The sequence below is a fragment of the Schistocerca cancellata genome, chromosome 2 (assembly GCF_023864275.1).
Source record: "Schistocerca cancellata isolate TAMUIC-IGC-003103 chromosome 2, iqSchCanc2.1, whole genome shotgun sequence".
Taxonomy (NCBI): domain Eukaryota; kingdom Metazoa; phylum Arthropoda; class Insecta; order Orthoptera; family Acrididae; genus Schistocerca; species Schistocerca cancellata.
Genome location: NC_064627.1, coordinates 943,291,556 through 943,318,564, shown reverse-complemented (window position 1 = coordinate 943,318,564; position 27,009 = coordinate 943,291,556).

Sequence of the window (27,009 nt, the reverse complement as noted above, 5' to 3'; positions counted from 1 at the left end):
CACTCTTAATGTAAAACTCCTTAAAATTCTTCCAGTCTTAGAGGATGTGCCCCCAGCATGAAGAGTAAAGGCCGAAGATCTATGCTCCTCTTCATGCACCTCCCGGGATGGTCCAAACTCTATAGCATGACGAACCTGCTTCTTAGAGTATCCATTTTCCTTAAAAACACCCACCAAACGTGCAGATTTTTGGGTTAAACTTTCCGCGTCTTAACGGTATGTGCTCTGCGTTGCGCACGGAAGTCCTAAGGACGCCACTTCGTTGGTATGGTGGATGGCAACTCTTAGCATGCATACACCTATCTGTATACGTCGGATTTCGCGAACGCTATGTCCCAGGGTAGCATCTGGGTTTTTATAAACCATGGCATCCAAAAATGGAGGAGTCCCAACGCTTTAAACCTCCACGGTAAATTTACTGCCGAGATGAAGACATTTGAAGCGGACCAAAATCTGTTGAGGGCTTCACGTCCATGTGGACAGATGAAAAATGAGTCTTCTACGTACCTCCAGAAGCAGAATGGATGGAAAGCCAAGTCCTCTGTGCCATATAGTCGAAATTCTCCGTAAATAAAATGGCGACTATGGGTGAAAAAGGACACCCATCATTCTGTTCGGAAATGTAACTTTGGCAGACCGTACAAGCTAAGCGAGACGGTGGCACTAGGATGAAATTTGTTACGTAGATCTTCCGATAACGAGCTCTTTTCCAAAAGTGAAAGTGTATTGCACCTTAATCCTTTCTGTGGGGTCACTTGATAGTCTTCTGCAAGCATAGTCGTTGAGCAGTAAATCCATTTTAAGGACGCAACATCCCGTGTCCATACAACCGTGGCGTTCTCTTCGTCAGCTGGTAAAAGTGCTACATCATCATTACTGAGGGAACAAAGAGCTGCTCTCTCTACAGAAGAGATGTCGGAGAGGAGATGCTCAAACGTACAGAAGTTGGATAAACTTCGGACGTAGAACGGAAAGCTGCCATTCGATTCGCACAATTCAGGACAGGTGCGTGGAACATCGCCGTCATACGACAACTGGAAAAATCGGCTGTAGCAGAACAGTGCTTAAACGAGGGACAAGGAATGAAATCTGACGAGATTGTGATAGTTACCAACACTTCCGGTTTGGGAACAGTTCTTATAAAGAGATAACGGAAATTAAGATGGCAGAGACTTTGATTAATGGAGACAATGGATTTCCTTCTAGCAGAACGTGGAACCAGTACTACGTCGCATCAAACCAGAACGATCTTCGGCGTGGCCAGTCTGAGTGTTTGAAAATAGTCTTTGAGTGCGACATATTGTTTCCATCAGTGTTCTATCAAGTGCGGCGCCATCTGTTCATGGAGGACAGCAACTAGACTACTGACCATTAAAATTGCTACATCAAGAAAAAATGCAGATGATAAACGGGTATTCATTGGACAAATATATTGTCCTATAACTGACATGTGATTACATTTTGACGCAATTTGGGTGCATAGATCCTGAGAGATCAGTACCCAGGACAACCACCTCTGCCAGTAAAACGGCCTTGATACGCCTGGCCATTGAGTCAAACAGAACTTGGATGGCGTGTACAGGTACAGCTGCCCATGCAGCTTCAACACGATACCACAGTTCATCAAGAGTAGTGACTGGCGTATTGTGACGAGCCAGTTGCTCGGCCACCATTGACTAGACGTTTTCAGTTGGTGAGAGGTCTGGAGAATGTGCTGGCCAGGGCAGCAGTCGAACATTTTCTGTATTCAGAAAGGCCCGTACAGGACCTGCAACATGCAGTCGTGCATTATCCTGCTGAAATGTAAGGTTTCGCAGGGATCGAATGAAGGGTAGAGCCACGGGTCGTAACACATCTGAAATGTAACATCCACTGTTCAAAGTGCCGTCAATGAAGGGTAGAGGCACGGGACGTAACACATCTGAAATGTAACGTCCACTGTTCAAAGTGCCGTCAATACGAACAAGAGGTGACCGAGACGTGTAACCAATGGCACCCCATAGCATCACACCGAGTGATACGCCAGTATGGCGATGACGAATACACGCTTCCACTGTGCGTTCACCGCAGTTAGCCAAACACGGATGCGACCATCATGATGCTGTAAACAGAACCGGGATTCATCCTAAAAAATAACGGTTTGCCATTCGTGCAGCCAGGTTCGTCGTTGAGTACACCATCGCAGGCGCTCCTGTCTGCGATGAAGCGTCAAGGGTAACCGCAGCCATGGTCTCCGAGCTGATAGTCCATGCTGCTGCAAACGTCGTCGAACTGTTCGTGCAGATGGTTGTTGTCTTGCAAACGTCCCCATCTGTTGACTCAGCGATCGAGACGTGGCTGCACAATCCGTTACAGCCATGCGGATAAGATGCCTGTCATCTCGACTGTTAGTGATACGAGGCCGTTGGGATCCAGCACGGCGTTCCGTATTACCCTCCTGAACCCACCGATTCCATATTCTGCTAACAGTCATTGGTTCTCGACCAACGCAAGCATCAATTTCGCGATACGATAAAGCGCAATCGCGATAGGCTACAATGCGACCTTTATCAATGCCGGAAACGTGATGGTACGCATTTCTCCTCCTTATACGAGGCATCACAACAACGTTTCACCAGGCTAGGCCGGTCAACTGCTGTTGGTGTATGAGAAATCGGTTGGAAACTTTCCTCACGTCAGCACGTTGTAGGTGTCGCCACCGCCGCCAACCTTGTGTAAATGCTCTGAAAAGCTAATCATTTGTATATCACAGCATCTTCTTCCTGTCGGTTAAATTTCGCGTCTGTAGCACGTCATCTTCGTGGCGTAGCAATTTTAATGTCCAGTAGTGTATGATGGGCGGCGCAAGCGCCGTTTACCGTACGGAGGCCTGTACAGGAGGACGATTTGCAGCCTTGGCATCAGTTTTCAGAGGGACTCAGCAGCAACAGCGTTCCTCTGAAGATGACGGGCAGCTGGATCGCCAAAATATCGAATTAAATTGATTTCAGGATCTGGATGCAAACCCGAAGATACTTTCAAGTTCTCCATAGTCTGCCAGTACCGATAGCTACCTCGCTTCCATGTACCACCTAGAACGTCCCGGTCTTTATGATGACCCAGCCCAATCAGGCTCTGTCATTTGGGATAATGTCTTCCACGTAAAATTAGTTATGGTTTGTTTTATTAACATCAATCGAGATATATCTCCGAGTTTTGTTGTCAGTACTCACACACATATAAGCAGCAGCTCTGATCCGCAGCTGTTCGATACAAGGCTCTACTACATCCCGAGACAGAGTTCACTTCAGTCATAGAGGGTGCGCAGTAGAGGACTACATCACGATTGTTTACGGCATTGAGAGCGTTCTTACGAGACGAGCGCCGCTCAGCTAGTGGTGCTTCTGACAACCTGGTGACACGAGATCAAAAAGATCTGTACCTGCGGAATGGCTTCCAAGCGACCCTTGGTGTCCTCTTTGGGATAATACGGTGGTCACGAAACAAGGTAATCCTGGAGCTAGGCGTCACGCTATTGTGGGGCGGCGGGTGGAATAATTGTTATATAAATGTTCCTATTATCTATTTAATGCTGTTGTTTGCCGTTCTCAACACTGGCTCTCTAACTACAATATTGGCAACCAGAAAGTGATTGGCAAAACGTGAAGCCTGTAATTAGAATTCCTAGTGCCCACTTCATCTGAGAAATACATTTATAGCTACAGCTTACAGCTATGAGGAATTAGGAGATGTCTGGGATTCATAATCAAAAATCATTCTCTCTAAAATGTTCACTATATTCTGAAAGTCACAGACCAAAAAGAATCCACACAATCCAGCTACCAGGGCAGTTCAGAGTCTAATGCGCTGATGCAACTATAACTGTTCAAATTAAATGTTTAAGTGAATGCTCGCCACAATTTCATGATAATCTTCATCAAACGCCACGCTAAATAATGGTAGAATGTCTGTCCCACGACGGCACGTGAAAATACGACATACGCAAACTGAAGATAGATCATTAAAGTCATCCCAGAATTAACACTTCACTCGAAAACGATTTCATGGTTACGCATATCGCGAGTAACTTATTACGGCATCCGAGGCAGTTTATAGCAATGATACCAACGCGACGCGACTCCCGGCACAGGTGGTGCGCTAATCAGCGTCTGGAGAGAACTGGAGACTTTTTTCTCACGCAGCGTTCTTATATACACTCCTGGAAATGGAAAAAAGAACACATTGACACCAGTGTGTCAGACCCACCATACTTGCTCCGGACACTGCGAGAGGGCTGTACAAGCAATGATCACATGCACGGCACAGTGGACACACCAGGAACCGCGGTGTTGGCCGTCGAATGGGGCTAGCTGCGCAGCATTTGTGCACCGCCGCCGTCAGTGTCAGCCAGTTTGCCGTGGCATACGGAGCTCCATCGCAGTCTTTAACACTGGTAGCATGCCGCGACAGCGTGGACGTGAACCGTATGTGCAGTTGACGGACTTTGAGCGAGGGCGTATAGTGGGCATGCGGGAGGCCGGGTGGACGTACCGCCGAATTGCTCAACACGTGGGGCGTGAGGTCTCCACAGTACATCGATGTTGTCGCCAGTGGTCGGCGGAAGGTGCACGTGCCCGTCGACCTGGGACCAGACCGCAGCGACGCACGGATGCACGCCAAGACCGTAGGATCCTACGCAGTGCCGTAGGGGACCGCACCGCCACTTCCCAGCAAATTAGGGACACTGTTGCTCCTGGGGTATCGGCGAGGACCATTCGCAACCGTCTCCATGAAGCTGGGCTACGATCCCGCACACCGTTAGGCCGTCTTCCGCTCACGCCCCAACATTGTGCAGCCCGCCTCCAGTGGTGTCGCGACAGGCGTGAATGGAGGGACGAATGGAGACGTGTCGTCTTCAGCGATGAGAGTCGCTTCTGCCTTGGTGCCAATGATGGTCGTATGCGTGTTTGGCGCCGTGCAGGTGAGCGCCACAATCAGGACTGCATACGACCGAGGCACACAGGGCCAACACCCGACATCATGGTGTGGGGAGCGATCTCCTACACTGGCCGTACACCACCGGTGATCGTCGAGGGGACACTGAATAGTGCACGGTACATCCAAACCGTCATCGAAACCATCGTTCTACCATTCCTAGACCGGCAAGGGAACTTGCTGTTCCAACAGGACAATGCACGTCCGCATGTATCCCGTGCCACCCAACGTGCTCTAGAAGATGTAAGTCAACTACCCTGGCCAGCAAGATCTCCGGATCTGTCCCCCATTGAGCATGTTTGGGACTGGATGAAGCGTCATCTCACGCGGTCTGCACGTCCAGCACGAACGCTGGTCCAACTGAGGTGCCAGGTGGAAATGGCATGGCAAGCCGTTCCACAGGACTACATACAGCATCTCTACGATCGTCTCCATGGGAGAATAGCAGCCTGCATTGCTGCGAAAGGTGGATATACACTGTACTAGTGCCGACATTGTGCATGCTCTGTTGCCTGTGTCTATGTGCCTGTGGTTCTGTCAGTGTGATCATGTGATGTATCTGACCCCAGGAATGTGTCAATAAAGTTTCCCCTTCCTGGGACAATGAATTCACGGTGTTCTTATTTCAATTTCCAGGAGTGTATAAAGCCGCGGTGCGGATGGCTAAGGGAACGCCTGATCAAATCCGCTCTCCCGACTAGCCGCTGGGCGAGTAACGCACCACTTTAAGTTATCGAATAAATCATTGCTTCCTTTGCTGATGGCCGATGAAGCTCTCAATTTAAATGTGCAATCAGCACACAGGTAAGTAATCATAATTAAAGTCTGTCGTGGCTAAGTCAAATATTTTGGGCGAGAGAATTAATTTAATTACATTACACGCAGTAGATGAGCTCTGAACTTGCCCTTTGGAGATACGATATTGCTATAGTTTTTTAGTTACTCAGTTGAAACTTCTCACATCTTTATGATTATAGCGGATCTCCCTTCTACTTAAATTTAAACATCCTAGCTTTATTTATTCGCCTACTCAATCTATATTGCTTCCTTAATTTTTAAGACAAAAACCAGAAAATCATTAATTTCAACTAAAATTTTAATTTGTGAGATCCAGAATACTGTTTATACTAAATTATTATGCTAAAATAATCTAAATATCAATTTTTAAGTTTCTAGCTCTTTTCTGTTGCGCCAATGATTTTTACAGAAAAAGTCCAAATTTCGAAAATGGTTAAATTTATTGAATTTATATCCAACACATATTGCTTTAGTATTTCTCCTGACATGCTAGAAACGTTTCAGGTTATTTACTTGATTTTTAAAGTGTTGCACAACATTTATGACGTCAGAGTTAGTTACAGCGGACTGGCTGGCACAAAATGGAAAGACTGATGTGAATTTTATAAGGCGTGAGTATGCTGCTTCCCTACACTATGTCGTAGCATTCACTGCCGTTGAAAACCCCAGTCAATCTAAGCAACAGTAAGCCATTTGGGAAGGAGAAAGAAAGACGAAGGGATACAAGTAGAATACAAACAAACATTTTTAAAGCCGAAGTACCATGTGCTGACACACCATCATACTCAGAATGGAAGACAAGGCTGGAATTTCGAATTTTGGTGGGGCAATTTCTTTCTCCCAGGGATTTGCTGACGTCCCCCCCTCCCCCCCTCCCCCCCCTTAATGGAAAGAAAGACACATCAACACGACAAGCCGTCAGCCTTGTCAGTAAAAAATAAGCAGGCCTAAGTCAGAGAGTATAATTTACTCCTTTTATTATTCTTAAGTAATTCCCTCTCCATGTAGGTCAGCAAATCGAGTGATTACTCCAGCCGTTCGAAAGAATCAACCTTCATCTCCCAGTGAAGGCGGTGTAAAATGGCAAATAATGGGGTTTCCTTCCTGACCCCCTCCCTCGCACCCACCACCCACTACCAATTCACTGTTCTGTTCTTCAGTTTTGGTATTTTCGTTACTGAATTAAGATACACTATCTAATCAAAAATGTGCACATACCTATTAGTGGACATTTGTTTGAGATGCGTCTACCCTTCGCCGTTATGACTGCTTGAACTCTGCCGGCGATACTGTCAGTGAGCTGTCTAAATTTGTGAGGAGGACTGGCATTCCATTCCTCTTCAAGAGCCGAAACCAGAGAACGTACTGTATGTAGCACACAATGCTATTAAATGTTTTCAACCCTTCAGCATTTTTATCGTCTTCTTAAGCACAATGACGGGATCGCACCCGAAAGCACACCATAGCACCATGTCCTCCGCACTTCCCTGTTGGCTCTACATATGACAGCTAGTAATACTCTCCAGACATTCGTCAAACCCAACCGCTTCCATCCGACTGCCACAGGGTATAGCAAAATTCATCAGTCTGAATCACTTGTTTCGAGCCTCCATTAACCATTGCCCTTTGCACCACGTCAAAGTCATGTAGCACTGACTGCAGAAATGTGTGGCTTATGAGGAGCTGTTCGACCATCGTAATCCTCTCTTTTAACTCCCTTCGCGCAGTCATTGGGGGTAGCTGGAGTGCTCGTCGCACTCTGGTATTCAGAAGTGATTACTTTGCTAGTTTCACACAATTTCTTATACCCGCCCTCTGAAATATTCCACGGCCTCTCTCTGACTGCATCCTTCCTCCCTCGCCGTTTCTATTTATTAACGAAGATATTATACACGGTCGGAAAAAATAATACATGTGTGACGACTACGTAGATTTTGATCCGCTGACGGCATATGCCAGCTGAGGATAGTAGATATACTGATAATAGTTTCAACGTCATTCAACAGGTGGCGTAGTGGCACAACTATCAGAGCACCACCTGTGTCTGCCCTTCAGTAGGGAGTGCTCACAGGCAGAAGGCTCAGTGTGGTGCAGACATGTGAAGCAGGCAGGCACCCACGTCACGGAGATGCGCTCGTGCTTCCAAAACCCAACTGAGCGTGTTTGAAAGGGGTCTTATTGTAGCCTTCCGAGTGGCGGGATGGGCCTTTCAGAAAATTGCCATGCATGTCGGACGTGTTGCGTCAGTTGTGCAACGATGCCAGTACCAGTGGTCACGTGAACCTTCTCACACCCGTGGACGATGTTCTGGACGATCACTCAGCTCAGGCGCCAGCTAGGATCGTCGCTAACCAGAGCTTGGTACGTGCAGAATGTTGTCAGACCCGTTCTTTTGCCATTTTTTGCGACAGGAAGGTAATGTGTTGTTCCAACAGGACAGTGATCGCCCACACACTGCGCGTGAAATTCATCGTGCTCTGCAAGGCGTGCAGCAACTTCACTAGCCAGCTCGACCTTCGAAACTGTTTCCAATCGAGCACGTGTGGGATGTGATGGGACGAGAAGTGACTCGTGCGACTCGTCATCCAACAACTCTTACAGAACTACGTGAACAGGTTGTGCAGGCGTGGCATAATGTATCACAGGACAGTATTCGCCATCTGTACGATCGACTGGATGCCAGATTCAGCGACTGTATAGCCGCCTATGGAGGCTCCACACCCCGTACTAATAAGGGTGTTGTAGCATGGGTCGATACCTAATATCTCAGAACCGCTTGTGCTGTTGATCTGCAAATGTCCAAATGCACTTTAACAGCAACAAATCTTGAGTGAACTGGAATTTTTTTCGGCAGTGTATTTTTACGGTTCCGTATCTCTGTCGGTGAAAACGGAATTCTGTAGTTCGTCCATCAGCCCGTCCATTAAGATCCTTTCTTCTCGGAACGGTTAGAGTTATCGAATAGGAATTTATGTCAATTACGAATATCAACGGTCCCTTAGCGGTCTAAAACGTTTAAGCTTCTAAGTCAATGTAACTGGGCACTTATGTCACATATTTTCATAGTCGCAAACTCACTCATCAGAACCTGTAGATAAACTATCTATATAAATAATTAAGTTTGTACAGAACTCTCGAAGCGCTTATCCTACTGACACTTGCTCAGTTTTTAGTCATAGCCTCGTACCTAGAGAAAGGCTGCAGAGGCCCATGACACCATGTAACACCAATATCGATTATAAGTAGGTTATACTATGCAACTGTGTGTATGTAACTATGAAGTGGTTGATCTTTACTAATGAACGTCATTGAATTGTCAGAGAGGGAGTTGAAGTTTATAATATATTTATTGTTATAGCTATAGGATATTTAAAAATTATGGAATTTTATATGTCTGCTCATAAAATAGAAATTGTACTTTGAATGCTGGTTCATGCTTAGGGAATTTGTATTGTGTAGTATAGAAGATGTAAGGAATACCCTCCGCTACGCTAGTGGCTTGGTGCACGGTAAAAGGTGGTTGGCGGTCTGTCAGGGCGGCTACTGGGTGAGAACGCTAGGCAGTCAGTGGCTAGCCCTTGTACGGTTAGCATCGAGGATGCCAAGTGAGGCATTTGGAAGCTAATCTTTATTGAAAACTTGCCTCGGATGTGGATTCGGCTGTCGGATGCCTCTTGACATTATGGAATGGCTCTCAAATGAGGAAATTACGTCGCCAAGAAGAACTGGTAAAGAGCATTCAACTTCAAGAGCGTGGGACCAGTGAGCCGACACATTGCTTGCCACCACTATCGCGCCACTGCTCCGACAACTGCAGGAACACAGATATGTATAATAGCATGAACCAGTACACTTGTGTGAGTGTTTTTTTGAATAATAATTCAAGTGCTATAAACCTGTGTTTGACGCTGACATTATCCTAGTCGTGAACCGATGCAGGATCCTATCCCAAGTGTGCGGAGATTCGAGCTCCCTGTTTCTAACTAAATGATAATTTGGTTTTGGTTTAAATGTAGAAAAGATCATTGCCAGAGTGACAATGTTAATGTAAAAATACTGGCTTCACAGGTGATAAAAACAGCACATAATTTGAACTTACATGAAACGTAATTTTGTACTGATTATTACCATGAACTACTTTCTACAGTTAATTAAGCTTAGTGTTTGAGGAAATTGCAGTTTGTTTATAAAATAATCACACAGTTTGGCTGTAGAAAAACTAACAGTTTATGGCTCCCCACAGTAATCTTTTCTCAATTTAAAAGATTATTGGGAATTTCATTGCTATTGACGTTCTGATACTGAGAGTATAAAAAGTGTCTACGTATGATTATTTAATTTCATTTGTGGTACGTAAATGTTAAGTAAGTCAGGACTCTTTTCATACCTAACTTTAGTCCAGTGTTTACTGTGGTAACATCTCAGGGCAGAGTTGATTAATGATTGATTTATTAACTGCCACTATTATGTGTAAAGTACCTTTGTCTTCCTGTGATTACTGATTTTTGCAAATGATAACTACTGCTATCCACTAATTAGTTCGCCCTATAGTTGTGAGTATCCAGTGCGCTATTCAAAGAGAGAATTAATGAAAATCACTTTTGCAAAATCATATTTAAATTACAATGAAATGAACACCCTTAGCTGCTTACAGGCGTTGACATACGTCAAGGGGACAGATGAAAATTTGTGCTTCGTCCGGGACTCGAACCTGGGATCTCCTGCTTACATGGCAGACGCTCTACCCATGTGAACCACCGAGGACACAGAGGATAGCGCGACTGCAGGGATTTATCTCTGGCACGCCTCCCGCGAAACCCACATTCTCAATCGTCCGGCACTACATTCGTAGTGCCCCCGCCCGTTATACTCATTACTCGCGGCGCGTTGCCGATTCCCGTAAGAGTTCGGGCACCGTTTGTGCATTCGCACGGAGGAAGAAGATGGTCGAGTGGCCGGTGAGCCTTAACTATATATATATATACTGAGATGGTATCTGTTCTTTTGGACATGTCCGAAAGAACAGATACCATCGATGACCATGCAGCTCGTTAGAATGAAATTACAATGAAATGAACACCCTTAGCTGCTTACAGGCCTTGACCATCTTCTTCTTCTGTGCGAATGCACAAACAGTGCCCGAACTCTTACGGGAATCGGCAACGCGCCGCGAGTAATGAGTATAATGGGCGGGGACACTACGAATGTAGTGCGGGACAATACGTTAGAGATAAATTTCCTGCAGTCGCGCCATCTTCTGCGTCCTCGGGGGCTCAGATGGATAGCCGGCACGGTAACTCAGCGTGTTCGGTCAGAGGGTGTAAGTAGGCTGTTTATGTTTTCTTATTGGCAACGTTACGTAGCGCTCTATATGAAAATCACTGGCTGTGCTGTGTGCAGTCTGTGGCTAGTTTGCATTGTTGTCTGCCATTGTAGTGTTGGGCAGCGGCAGCTGGATGTGAACAGCGCGTAGCGTTGCGCAGTTGGAGGTGAGCCGCCAGCAGTGGTGGATGTGGGGAGAGAGATGGCGGAGTTTTGAAATTTGTCATGAACTGCTATATATATTATGACTATTAAGGTAAATACATTGTTTGTTCTCTATTAATATCTTTCATTTGCTAACTATCCCTATCAGTAGTTAGTGCCTTCCGTAGTTTGAATCTTTTATTTAGCTGGCAGTAGTGGCGCTCGCTGTATTGCAGTAGTTCGAGTAACGAAGATTTTTGTGAGGTAAGTGATTTCTGAAAGGTATAGTTTAATGTTACTCAGGGCCATTCTTTTGCAGGGATCTTTGATAGTCAGATTGCGTTGCGCTAAAAATATTGTGTGTCAGTTTAAGCAAAGTCATGTATAAAATGTTCAAAGGGGACGTTTCAAGGGTTAGCTGCCCTCCGTAATAAAAAAGACTGAGCTAATGGAACAACGACGAACTGAAATGGGTGTCTTTCGATGTCCGCCCCGAGCAGGTACAACGAACGAAAAAAGAAAAAAATGAGATTAAAAAAAAAAAAAGATGGTTAGAGCCTCTGCCATATAAGCAGGAGATCCCGGGTTCGAGTCCCGGTCGGGGCACACATTTTCACATTTTCATCTGTCCCCGTTGACGTATGTCAACGCCTGTAAGCAGCTAAGGGTGTTCATTTCATTGTAATTTCATTCTAACGAGCTGCATGGTCACCGATGGTTTCTGTTCTTTCGGACACGTCCGAAAGTACAGATACCATCTCATCTTAGTATATATATATATATATATATATATATATATATATATATATATATATATATATATATATATATATATGCAGGGTGTTTCAAAAATGGCCGGTATATTTGAAACGGCAATAAAAACTAAACGAGCAGCGATAGAAATACACCGTTTGTTGCAATATGCTTGGGACAACAGTACATTTTCAGGCGCACAAACTTTCGAAATTACAGTAGTTACAATTTTCAACAACAGATGGCGCTGCAAGTGATGTGAAAGATATAGAAGACAACGCAGTCTGTGGGTGCGCCATTCTGTACGTCGTCTTTCTGCTGTAAGCGTGTGCTGTTCACAACGTGCAAGTGTGCTGTAGACAACATGGTTTATTCCTTAGAACAGAGGATTTTTCTGGTGTTGGAATTCCACCGCCTAGAACACAGTGTTGTTGCAACAAGACGAAGTTTTCAACAGAGGTTTAATGTAACCAAAGGACCGAAAAGCTATACAATAAAGGATCTGTTTGAAAAATTTCAACGGACTGGGAACGTGACGGATGAACGTGCTGGAAAGGTAGGGCGACCGCGTACGGCAACCACAGAGGGCAACGCGCAGCTAGTGCAGCAGGTGATCCAACAGCGGCCTCGGGTTTCCGTTCGCCGTGTTGCAGCTGCGGTCCAAATGACGCCAACGTCCACGTATTGTCTCATGCGCCAGAGTTTACACCTCTATCCATACAAAATTCAAACGCGACAACCCCTCAGCGCCGCTACCATTGCTGCACGAGAGACATTCGCTAACGATATAGTGCACAGGATTGATGACGGCGATATGCATGTGGGCAGCATTTGGTTTACTGACGAAGCTTATTTTTACCTGGACGGCTTCGTCAATAAACAGAATTGGCTCATATGGGGAACCGAAAAGCCCCATGTTGCAGTCCCATCGTCCCTGCATCCTCAAAAAGTACTGGTCTGGGCCGCCATTTCTTCCAAAGGAATCATTGGCCCATTTTTCAGATCCGAAACGATTACTGCATCACGCTATCTGGACATTCTTCGTGAATTTGTGGCGGTACAAACTGCCTTAGACGACACTGCGAACACCTCGTGGTTTATGCAAGATGGTGCCCGGCCACATCGCACGGCCGACGTCTTTAATTTCCTGAATGAATATTTCGATGTTCGTGTGATTGCTTTGGGCTATCCGAAACATACAGGAGGCGGCGTGGATTGGCCTCCCTATTCGCCAGACATGAACCCCTGTGACTTCTTTCTGTGGGGACACTTGAAAGACCAGGTGTACCGCCAGAATCCAGAAACAATTGAACAGCTGAAGCAGTACATCTCATCTGCATGTGAAGCCATTCCGCCAGGCACGTTGTCAAAGGTTTCTGGTAATTTCATTCAGAGACTACGCCATATTATTGCTACGCATGGTGGATATGTGGAAAATATCGTACTATAGAGTTTCCCAGACCGCAGCGCCATCTGTTGTTGAAAATTGTAACTACTGTAATTTCGAAAGTTTGTCTGCCTGAAAATGTACTGTTGTCCCAAGCATATTGCAACAAACGGTGTATTTCTATAGCTGCTCGTTTAGTTTTTATTGCCGTTTCAAATATACCGGTTATTTTTGAAACACCCTGTATATATATATATATATATATATATATATATATATATATATATATATATATATATATATATATATATTCTTTGAATATAATATTTCAAATTATTATGCCTAATTAGGCTGGCGACCGTTTGTTGTTTCATTCACGTGAACTTCATTACTAGTATCCTCTCCAAATTGAAGCGTGTTAAGCATTTCTATTAACTGTCACTTATACGAAATTAATATTCGATACCCTCTGTTCATTAGGTAATCACACGGTCAAACACAAAAATCCTCCCAGAGGGTAACACTAGTCTGTGAGTATAGCGTTATACTTGGCGCAAACTCGCGGGCAAGTGTTATAGTCTCTCGTGTCGACTCTTATTGACCTTAGGGACTGGGTAGCTCGCCCTTGTTAAGGTACCGTTATCTTTCCTCTCTCCGGTTCCATTCTCTCAGGTGCAAAGGACACCAGACTGGCCGAAAGCAATCTCCAGTGTTGCGAACATGTCCTCTTACATTCAGTTATTAAGTGACCCGCCACAACTGTTCCCACAGAGAGTGCTGCAGGTTGAGATACCTGCGCCTCGTCTTCTGCACGCCTACCGGAGCGCAGAGCGGCTGGTGCCCGCACCTAGCCGCCCTCGCAGCTGGAGTATCAGACTGCCCCAGCCGCCACACGTCTGCCGCATCTGGGTCTCGGCGAGCCTCTTATAGCCGCCGCGGGGCTTCCGGCTAGCCGAGCCGTCTCCAAGGCCGGCACACCGGCTACCGCGCTCTGGCTTCGCGCCAGCCCTTTATCTCTCACTACAAGGGACAAGTCCGTAGCTTGAGGTCTCGCGGTAGCGTTCTCGCTTCCCGAGCACGGGGTCCCGGGCTCGATTTCCCGCGGGGTCAGGGATTATCACCTGCCCCGAGTTGACTGAGTGTTGTTGTGTCGTCTTCTTCATCATTATTCATCCCCATTACGGTCGGAGGAAGGCAACGGCAAACCACCTCCATTAGGACACTGCCTAATACGGCGGTGCGTGTCTCCCGCATCGTACGCCTACGCTCTGTCAAGAAGCATGGGATTTCATTTCCATTCCACAAGAGACAAAGTTGGGCTGATTTCACGACACGGGAGATCACTACTGTGATGTACTGAAGCTTTCAATAACCTTGCGTACAGATGATTTCATTTACTAGTAGAAAAATTCGTATAAAACTACATTTTCCAAAAGTTATTATTTCATGCATAGCTACACTGACGGAAGAAAGAATCGCAGCTCCAAGAAGCAGTTGTGCGATATAAACACAAGATGGCAGACGTGTTTCTACACTACTGGCCACTAAAATTGCTACACCAAGAAGAAATGCGGATGATAAACGGGTATTCATTCGACAAATACATTATACTAGAACTTACATGTGATTACATTTTCACGCAATTTGGGTGCATACATCCTGAGACATCAGTACCCAGAACAAAAACCTCTGGCCGTAATAACGGCCTTGATACGTCTGGGCATTGAGTCTAACAGAACTTGGATGGCATGTACAGGTACAGCTGCCCATGCAGCTTCAACACGATACCGCAGTTCATCAAGAGTAGTGACTGGCGTACTGTGACGAGCCAGTTGCTCGGCCACTATTGACCACTTGTTTTCAATTGGTGAGAGATCTGGAGAATTAGCTGGCCAGGGCAGCAGTCGAACATTTTCTGTATCCAGAAAGACCCGTACAGGACCTGCAACGTGCGGTCGTGCATTATCATGCTGTAATGTAGGGTTCCGCAGGGATTGATTGAAGGGTAGAGCCACGGGTCGTAACGCATCTGAAATGTAACGTCCACTGTTCAAAGTGCCGTCAATGCGAACAAGAGGTGACCGAGACGTGTAACCAATGGCACCCCATACCGTCACGCTGGGTGATACGCCAGTATGGCGATGACGAATACACGCTTCCAACATGCGTTCACCGCAATGTCGCCAAACATGGATGCGACCATCATGATGCTGTAAAACACAACCTGGATTCATCCGAAAAAATGAGGTTTTGCCATTCGTGCACCCAGGTTCGTCGTTGAGTACACCATCGCAGGCGCTCCTGTCTGTGATGCAGCGTCAGCCATGGTCTCCGAGCTGATAGTCCTCGCTGCTGCAAACGTCGTCGAACTGTTCGTGCAGATGGTTGTTGTCTTGCAAGCGTCCCCATCTGTTGACTAAGGGATCGAGATGTGGCAGCCATGCGGATAAGATGCCTCTCATCTCGACTGCTGGTGATACGAGGCCGTTGGGATCCAGCACGGCGTTCCGTATTACCGTCCTGAACCCACCGATTCCATATTCTGCTAACAGTCATTGGATCTCGACCAACGCGAGCAACAATGTCGCGATACGATAAACCGCTACAATCCGACCTTTAGCAAAGTCTGAAACGTGATGGTAAGGATTTCTCCTCCTTACACGAGGCATCACAACAACGTTTCACCAGGCAACGCCGGTCAACTGCTGTTTGTGTATGAGAAATCGGTTGGATACTTTCCTCATGTCAGCACATTGTAGGTGTCACCAAAGGCCCCACCCTTCTGTGAATGCTCTGAAAAGCTAATCATTTCCATATCACAGCATCTTCTTCCTGCCAGTTAAATTTTGCGTCTGTAGTACGTCATCTTCGTGGTGTAGCAATTTGAATGGCCAGTAGTGTATATCTGAAAGATGATGTTTATTGAAATTTAGCTCCAGTCGCATAAGAGTGGCGCTAGTAGCGTCACTATCACGATGCAAATCAGGATTGCTTTAAATAAACTTCGTATCGGTCGCGAATTCTAGCTACCTCTGAGTCTGGTCGCGGTGAGTTAATAATGCCTTCAAGACGACAAAGACCCTTTATCAACACTTCATTGAGTTTGTACGAGGTCGTGTAATAGAGCCACGAGAAGCTGGATGTTCCTTCTGCTGTACTGCAGAAAGACTTGGCAGGTATGAAGCTACTGTACATGATTTCTGACAGCGGTGGTCACAGGAACGTACGGTCGCAAGAAGACCGGGCTCCGAATGACCATGTGGCACTACCGAGAAGAAAGACCATCGTGTTCGGTGTATGGCTATGGCGCATCGTACTGCATCTGTAGTTGCAGTCTGAGCAGCAGTTGGCACCACAGTGACACAACGAACTGTCACAAATCGTTTACTTCAAGGACAGCTCGTAGCCAGAGGCCCTGCAGCGTGTATTCCACTTGCCCTAAAGCACCGTCATTTGCGACTTCAGTGGTGTCAAGCGAGAGCTCATTGGAGAACAGGGTGGAAGTCTGTTGTGTTTTCTGATGAAAGCTGGTTCTGTCTCGGTGCCAGCGATGACCGCGTGTAGGTTAGAAGGAGACCAAATGAGGGTCTGCTACCAGTCTGTTTGCTTGTTAGATACACTGTGCCTACATCTGAAGTTATGGTCTGGAGTCGGTTTCGTATAACAGCAGAATCATTCTCGTGGTTATCCGACACACTTTGACTGCAAAACTGTACATCAATCTGGTGATTCGACCTACTGTGCTGCCATTCTTGAGCACCATTCCAGGGAGTGTTTTCCAACGAGATAACGCTTGTCCACATACCACTGTTGTAGCCCAACCTGCTTTACAGGGCGTCGACATGTTGTCTTGGCCTTGTCCCAGGTCTGTATCCAATCGAGCACATATGAGACATCATCGGAAGACCAGCGTTATCCACAAACAACGTTAACCGTCCCTGTGGCTCTGAGCACGATGGGACTTAACTTCTGAGGTCATCAGTCGCCTAGAACTTAGAACTTAGAACTACTAACTAACCTAAGGACATCACACACATCCATGCCTGAGGCAGGAGTCGAACCTGCGACCGTAGCGGTCACGCGGTTCCAGACTGTAGCGCCTAGAACCGCTCGGCCACCCCGGACGGCTAACCGTCCCTGTACTGACCGACCAAGTGCAAGAGGCTTTGAACTCCATCCCACTAACTGACACTCGGCATCTGTACAACACAATGCGTGCACGTCTGCATGCTTGCATTCAACGTTCTGGCGGTTACACTGTTTATTATTGTACCAGCATTTCTCATTTGCAATGGCTTATCTTGCGCTTATATTAACCGGTGATCTCGCGATGATAATCGCTTACATACGTTATCTAGACAAATGTATTCCCTGAATTTTATTAACCTATGTTTATTAGTTTTCGCTGTTCCGACTTTTTTGCTGTTATAGTATTTACAGAAAATCAGCTTCCCGACCTTCAGTGGTCTTAAAATATTTACAAATGCCACTAATTTCAGTTTGACATAAATGAGGGCCTAATTAAACACATGACTCACAAACGTTTAGAAGTTTTTTCATATAGAACGAGTGTGTTGTCGAGGTTTATATATGGAAGAAAATTAACACAGCATCTTTCAATAAAAATTAATCATTACATTAATCATGAGTTAGACAACACACACAGACACACACAAACACACACACACACACACACACACACACACACACACACACACACATACCAATCCCTCCCCCCTCCTCATAAACCCCACCCATCTCAGTTGCACACCTACTTACCACTCTCTTTCTTTTTACACTAACACACACAATCTCTCCACACCTGTGACACCCTCCCAAATACCCACATAACTTAGCACTATCATTAAATGAAGCCACAAGTATGCTAATCTCTGGTGTCAACATCATAACTAATGTGTATAGAAAATTGTCTGCCACAGTCACAACTATCAGATTTAACTTTTGTTCTACGTACGCGAAATTGCAGACTCTCTGCAAAGCTGTTTCTGTACCAAACAATGGATAACTGGAAGTATCACAATCGGAAACTGAATCAAAAGAGATACCTCGGATGGAAACATATTGACGAGTGACAGCGCTAGCCAGTGGAAGGCAAACGCGACGCGTTTTCCGGTGGCAACTGGTGATTTAAAAGGACGAAGCAAGTTCTAGACTGTCTGTATGGGTTTCTGGTCGGTTCGCTTCGGTGTGCAGAGACACAGCTGAATATTAAGTAGAACTAAAGTTATTTTCTGTTGACCATTTTCAGATATCGTGCCCTAAATTTTTCAGGTTTCTAGTTTATATCGCGAAGTTTGACGTAACAGTATTTGTAGCATCTCTAGATCTGCATTGCATATGTTCAAACTTAATGTTCAATGTTCTGTGAGATGGTCAGTTTTCGAGGCATGGTACAGAATTGAATTTACTTTGAATCATCTGAATACTAGGGTAGTTGAATTCATCACATCCTTGTCTAGTAAACTATATTCAACACTTCCTAGTTGTGTTGCTTAAATCTTTCTTTTTAGTGATACGTTGTACCATGTGTTTCACGCTCGGACTATTCAGTGCTTCATTGGGGCCATGATTATCCTTTAAATCTGATTAAATTCTCTTGAAACCAAGAGTATGAGGTTTATTGGTAATTCCTTGGCACTGTTTAAAATTATAGTATGTACGGTAGAGTGTGTGTGCTTTGCAATCCGTATTGAACTATCTCATGTAGTGTCATAGTCTTCCTGCCATCAGTGGAGATGTCAGTTTTTCTCAACCACTGTTGCAACCATTAGGACCTACATATTTTTCTCAGAACTTCAGCGATACACCTCGGCTACATCTTTGCATATGCTTCAAGTCAGGTGGTAAGTCAACTGGAGATGTAGAGAGCTGCTGTACTTCGGTTGATATACGAGGTAATTGCTGCGTGTCTTCGTATTTTACAGATTTCTTAACAAGGAATGTTAGAGTAACAGCATGCTCAATGCACTTAAGTTGTATATAAGGCGAGGCGGATTCTTGCACGGTTTTGAATTTACGCTATGATCTTATCACGAGTTTCAGAGTGTAATTCACTAACGACCCGGCCTGGCTTCGCGCTGGTAGCTTTAGGTGCCTACGGCCAGACGACTTGACTGACGTAATGTATTTTGTTTCGCGGCCACGAATAAAATTATTTAGAAAACAACGTTAAGTAAGTGAATATCATCACTTACATATTATTTCCGTGATGTAAGCAGTGCACGCTAGGAAAGTTGTCTGGAGGAATTAATGCTGTGTGTTCCATATTGAACTGACGTTTGGAGTGACATCTCATATCAATGACTGGATCACATTGTGATGTAATATGTTTACAACCAATGTAAATACTGCATGCGAATCATGTGTGTGTGTGTGTGTGTGTGTGTGTGTGTGTGTGTGTGGTGATTTAATATATATATGAGGCTGGCTGAGGCGGCAGAAATAGTAGAAAAAATAAGAAAGAACATGTATCATCTACATGTTTAACTCCTGTTGTAGCACCCCCTATAGTACGTACTATACGCATGTTGAGACTCATTGCCGCAATTCTGGACTATTTATAAAAGACTACTTTTTCGTGCCATGAAAAGAAACGTGCACACATCTAGACTTAATTCAAAGAACGCAGAAAGCTGAAAGTTCAGTCATCTGCTGCGTTGCTGAAATGACTTACTGCGTGTCAGCGAAAAAAAATTTTTTTAACTACTTTTTCGGAAAACGTTTTGCTTGAAGCACAAAAAATTAAACACCACATATTTTGGATTTGCATGTTTTTCGCTACGCAATTATTCTCAAACTATTTCAGGGAAATTATTATCTAAATATTTGATTGTAGCAAATGTCTCACATCTCTGCTTGATGATGAGATGGTTATCTTTTTGTTAGTGGTCACAATACTTCGAAGTTGAATAGCTCACGTGCCGTTGTTCGAAGAATCTGCAGTCAATTAAGAATGCGAATTGTGACTAGTAGTCTGAGGGAATCAGAATTTGACAGTCTGAAATTGTCATACTTCGAAATACGTCCATTCAAGTATCCAGAAACATTTCGAAATCTTGTGTATTCATCCACAAGAAATTTCCGAATCCAATTCAAGAAGAACTTTAAAAGGTCCAAATTTCTTTCTGTCGAGATTCATTTATAGGTCTTCTGCCTAATTTGAAAGTATCCAAAAAAAAAAAAAAAAAAGTGTCTTACGCGCCAGCACTAAGAGGGTCATGTTCACATTTATGTTTGATTCGCGGAAAAGGAAGGCTGAAAGTTGACTTAACTGCTGCGCTGCTGCTGCAAATCTTTCTTTACATAAACGAGATAAAACTGCATCCCATGCTGCATTTTACTTTATGCGTAACTAGTAACTGAGAGCCACAGATTTCTGACTCATCTTTTTTCGTTGTACAGTTGTTCTGAAACGATCGCAATCAACTGGATGTCACTCAGACGACTTGCATGTCCCTGACCAACCAGGGAAAGGGGTTTTGCAGCGTGATGTGGAATCCGAGCCTTCTTTGGTTTCTCGCGAATCTACATACCACTGAGAGGTGCGTGCTAGTTTAAAAGGCAGAGTGAAAAGAATTGATGCAGCCAGGTTTCGATCCTACAATTTTCCGATTTCTAGCCAAGTTCTATATCATTTTTTATTTCAATTTATTTATTTTGTTCGCAGAAGTCCCTACTTACCTAAATTTCATCTTAGAAAAAAAAATACAAAAATGAAAACTACCTGTACTTGGCTTCGCCACTTCAAGCCTACCGTAAAAAAACGAACTGTCCCTCTTCAGGCTTTGCCCCTAATTATTTCCAAAAGTCCTCCCTAGGTGATAGGTTCCACGGTTCAACACTTACTCTTGTTCTTTTATATTTTATTTTATTTATGTTTTATTTTTTCAATCACATGATTATAATTAGAAAATATGTACGAATGAAAATCCTATAAAAATAATGTTACAAAAATGTTATTCAAACCACTAGGCCATCACACCAGATGCGAATTCTGTCACTTTTTCTGCTGTCTCAATGCTCTGCTGCCCTCTCGAGTTATGGTGGCTGCTCGCAGGGTGGCAGTGGCATCGCATTCTCATCTTAATTTTAATTCATCAGAATTCAGACAAACTGTACGAAACATTTATAAATTATACACCGAAACCTTCCTGGTGAATCAGCGTATCTGTTAGTGAAAACCGGATCAAAATCGCTACAGCTGTTCCTGAGATTAGCCTGCACATACAGACGGAAGTGACGAGGTGACTTCAATTTATATGGAGAGAGACAGTTTGAGTAGAAAAAGAAGAACAAGAGAAGAAGAGGTTCAAATGTTCATTTATGCTTACTGTTATTTTTTTGCGCAAGGCAGTTGTGGGGAAGGCGGATAGTCGTCTTCGGTTCATTGATAGAATTTTGTGAAGATGTGGTTCATCTGTAAAGGAGACCGCTTATAAAACACTAATACGACCTATTCTTGAGTACTGCTCGAGCGTTTGGGATCCCTATCAGATCGGATTGAGGGAGGACATAGAAGCAATTCAGAGGCGGGCTGCTAGATTTGTTACTGGTAGGTTTGATCATCACGCGAGTGTTACGGAAATGCTTCAGGAACTCGAGTGGGAGTCTCTGGAGGAAAGGAGGCGTTCTTTTCGTGAATCGCTACTGAGGAAATATAGAGAACCAGCATTTGAAGATGACTGTAGTACAATTTTACTGCCGCCAACTTATATTTCGCGGAAAGACCACAAAGATAAGATAAGAGAGATTAGGGCTCGTACAGACGCATATAGGCAGTCATTTCTCCCTCGTTCTGTTTGGGAGTGGAACAAGGAGAGAAGATGCTAGTTGTGGTACGAGGTACCCTACGCCAAGCACCGTACGGTGGATTGCGGAGTATGTATGCAGATGTAGATGTAGAAAGTGGACTTATCTATTTTGAAATATCTTCTGTTCCTTTCAAAGATTACATTCAGATAGCCTTATAACACTATTTTTTGCATCTGATCTTTATGTAGAAAACGGAATTTTACTAAGGGCATGTTTCACGGTCCATATTTGCATGTAATCCGGAGTAAAAATATAGGTAGCTTCCTCTATTAAGCAAGAATAAACCTATTAATCGTAATTTCCACAGCAAAAACTATAGAAGAAACGTCATCTTGAACTCGAGTTTTATAGATGTTGTGGACAGAACGTGTTGATTTTGCAATAACGATTAAATATTACTTTTGCAGTAATGAATGTAATTTACATCGATTTATAAATATACTTATAGTAATCAATGTGTGGCTTTCGTAGATGTCAGTTTGTTGAAAGAAAATTTAAATTCCAACGTATAACCTTTAACATTAAGTCTAGTCACACACTTTGGTTTGCTTATATGCTGTAAAGAACATGGGAATCGATTCCATGTGTCAAAATTTGTCTCGTCCTGTGGAATGAACGTAAATGGACAACATGTTTTCAGAGTAATGTGTGTATGAGGACTAAACCCATGGGTTCCCTTGTAAGTAATGTGTACATGTCGATTTATGGTATACAAAATACGTTATACCTCGCCACATTCAGTGCTTATTTGTTTCGTTTGTCTATCTTGCCACAACGAATAAAGATTCCTACAATGCTCAAGTAGTACTTAAGAGTATACTACCTATACTACCCCACTGACTATGCCTTTAGTTAATTAACCTACATCAGTAGGTAGATGCCCAATGAATAATGTAAACTATTATTAGTTACTCAAGGATTTTTTATTAAAGCTGAATATGGCCCTACAGATTCCAAAAGGGTGTCAGAGTAGTGAAACTGTAATTTAATTTTATGACAAGGTGAGATACATAAGTAATGAAACTCGAAGTTACAAAAAGTCCTACTGTTTATTATAAATCCTCACACTAAACGAGTGCAGTAGTTGCACTGAAGTATACCAGAAACTTGTTTAATAACATCCTATTCACTGCAAAATAATCACAACAACATGAAACAGTTACAGGTAACTCAGGTTAGTGGATATTCAAGACAAGGAACAGTTAGGCACATTACTACATTATTAGTGCACTGATCCGTTTCCGTGATCTGACAAAATTTGAGTTCCTAAAGCTATGCATGGCTGAAGAGCGTCTTCTACCTACTCATTAACAAACTAGCGTTTACTGAGTATATTGCGACTTATACACGCCGAAGCCAATTGAAGGTCTTACAATTACTTTTTACAGCATTGTTGTGTTGTCCGCCAGTGATACTGTTGGGGGCTGCTGTGTAAACAATGTCTGCGAAACCTGAAAACTTTACATCGTGCTCCAGTTGGAGCTGCAAAGTGGAATGATTACGTCTCAGACCGAATTCTGTGAGTAGAATTCGAAGTGATTCTCTCACTAGCAGTTCTTCCTGTCTTCCCTCGTACCATTTCCCCTTCTTCGAGAACCAACCCTATCCTCTCACGAACAGTAATTCAATGACAAGTGTCAATTCTCCTGCAGCGTCCTCACACTTCTCAACAATTTTCCAAAACTACTATGTCAGACCAGGCTGGCCAATGAAATTCCCACATCTTCGTCCCCAGAGGCCGACAGCTAAAGAAAGGCATGTGTTCTGGCTATGTCCTGTCAGTGCCTCAAAGGAGCACGTTAGCATGTTATTTCCTGTGCACCTGTCTGTTTTATGCATACAGGGTGGTCCATTGATCGTGACCGGGCGATATATCTCACGAAATAAGCATCAAACGAAAAAACTACAAAGAGCGAAACTCGTCTAGCTTGAAGGGGGAAACCAGATGGCGCTATGGTTGGCCCGCTACATGGCGCTGCCAAAGGTCAAACGCATATCAACTGCGTTTTTTAAATGGGAACCCCCATTTTTTATTACATATTCATGCAGTACGTAAAGAAATATGAATGTTTTAGTTGGACCACTTTTTTCGAGTTGTGATAGATGGCGCTGTAATAGTCACAAATATATGGCTCTCAATTTTAGACCAACAGTTGGTAACAGGTAGGTTTTTTAAATTAAAATACAGAACGTAGGTACGTTTGAAGATTTGATTTCAGCTGTTCCAATGTGATACATGTACCTCTGTGAACTTATCATTTCTGAGAACGCATTTTGTTACAGCGTGATTGCCTGTAAATACCACATTAATGCAATAAATGCTCAAAGCGCCGTCTGGTTTCCCCCTTCAAGCTATACGAGTTTCGTTCTTTGTAGTTTTTTCGTTTGATGCTTATTTCGTGAAATATTTGGCCCGGTCACTATCAATGGACCACCCTGTATATGAGGGTCCAGCTACAGGTATTTTTGGGATGAGAAAGTTGCAGTCTCACACTTGTAGAATCCCCACACTTCGCCTGCCGTGATCTGCCAAGAGCATAGAGCCATAGATACCTGTAGCTTTCACAAAGAGTGCACAGTGTCCACTGGTATGTTGCTCTCCTATCGGCAGACTGGCGCCATCTTCTCTGCATTATCCACATAATGCCCATTCTTACCCGCCTTCTGGGACCTTTACCGTACTTTACAACTCTCTCACCGCAGATACACTCTTTAGAATCGAGGGAGTGGCGATAATCGCGTGCAGAATTGCAGTGACTCCTCTGCGGCCATCTGGATGACCGCTGCATTACCTGTTGTCCGGACTGTGTCGACTGGCGACCGGCATCCTTTCATCCTGTCCAGTGCACACAACAGCACTCGCCGAATGCTCTCGCACCTCGCGTCTGTGTCGCCCTCAACAACCTGCGTTAAATTAGTGGTGCACTTCTGCCCGCTTTGATCTGCTTTCTGTCTGTGAAATTACCAGTCCAGCGAAACGTAATTCTCAAGAAATAAAACGCTTACAAGTACTTCATGTATTGGCATCCACTATTGGATAATCTTTAATAAAAGTAAATGAATACGCTATATATCGGTAACATGAAAGTCGACGAAATCGTCAGTTTCGCCGTCTTTCAAAAGTATGTACCATCTGATGATGAGTAGCTAGCTGACATGAAATCTGTCATAATATAATAAAAAATTAACTATCACGAAAGGTGGCTTGTTGCAGCTATTTCTCAAAACTTATGAAACACAGGTGCAATGTTCCTCATCTATTATCTTTTAGTCCAATTTTCTCCTTTTTAATTCTACGTAATTGCATTTGTAATGGCAGATTTGAGAAAGAAAGTGTTAATACGGCATTTGTTAACTCCAGGAGCGTCTGTGGAAAATGTTTCATAGCTGGTCTCTCTAATAAACGGTTACTTTACCCCCATAGTACTAGGGATAGAAAGCTGGTTGACACGATGTGTTAACAGCAATGAAGTTAAAACTCCTGTTGGAATGTATATTGCAAATGTAGGTTGAACGCTGGTGTAGGGTACGAGTTTATAACACTATAAGATAGAACAATATTTAGTGAGGTTAGCACAGATTGTAAATGAGAAATAATTTTGTTGAAAGTAAGTGTTAGAAGGTGACTGGATGATGTTTTAGACTTCCTGTCACAGAAGCAGTAGTGGCAGAATGTTTGAGCAGAAACTTGGAGAATATTTTGCCTAAATTTCCTGGTCGTGTTACATGTCCCCTGTAACGAGAGCGCTGAGCATCAATATGGATAAGTGTCAGGAGTATTTGCCGAACAAAGTTGTTAGGAATGAGAAAGACCCACTGTAATTCGTCAGCCATTTTAGAAAGCAAGGAGAGCTTCACTGCAAATTTAAACCTTGCAAAAGCCTCAAAGACAAGCAAAAAGTGAACGAAGCAAAAATTAGCATAAGGCAGCCTGGCGTGAAGAGTTCAACTAATTCGAAACTAAAATTCTGTCTGCCGACGTGACAAAAAATCACAAGAAGTTTTGGTCTTATGTTAAATCAGTAAACGGACCGAAGCCATCTGTCCAATGACAATAATGGCATTGAAACGCGAGATGACAGAGAAAAGGCCGAAATACTAAATGTATGTTCAAAGTTGCTTTACTGAAGAAGATCGTAGTGCGGTTCATCCTTTCAATTGTCAAATGAACGTCAAAATCACAGTCATCGAAATAAGTGGCCGGGGGTCAGAGCAGCAACTGAACTCGTTCAGTAGAAGAAAGATTACTGAACCTGCCGGAATACCAATACGATTCTACAAAGACTGCAGTTCGTAAAAGAATTTGCTTCTCTTCGGACATGAGAATATTTACGTGCAATGATATTGCGTCCTTTAAAACGAACTGATTTGATGTAGTATAAGAAACACCACATGACATTACTGGCCTAACGAAGAAAGAAATTTGATGATATGCGAAAACGTATTGAAAAGAGATACACAGTTCCTACCCACGAGCAGTTAAAAAGCTCAAGGATTGTCTCTGGAAAATTACCAAATATCAGCTATAAACACTTCCTGTACTTCCGGTTGGTTAGTATTTAAAAGAGTCGCAAGTTCCCCGTTGTAGGGGGAAGACATCTGCTCCGAAAAATCGATTAAATCCATGAAATGTAGATGCAATTATAACCGCATCGCCAACGCTCAGTACATGCAACAATAACGACAAGAAAACTCGGTGAATGTAAATGAATATAAAATTGGGTAGGATGGTTTACAGTGGTTAGTTAAATTTAGAAAATGTTACATATTTGATTAATGAATCCACCAAAATTATTGGT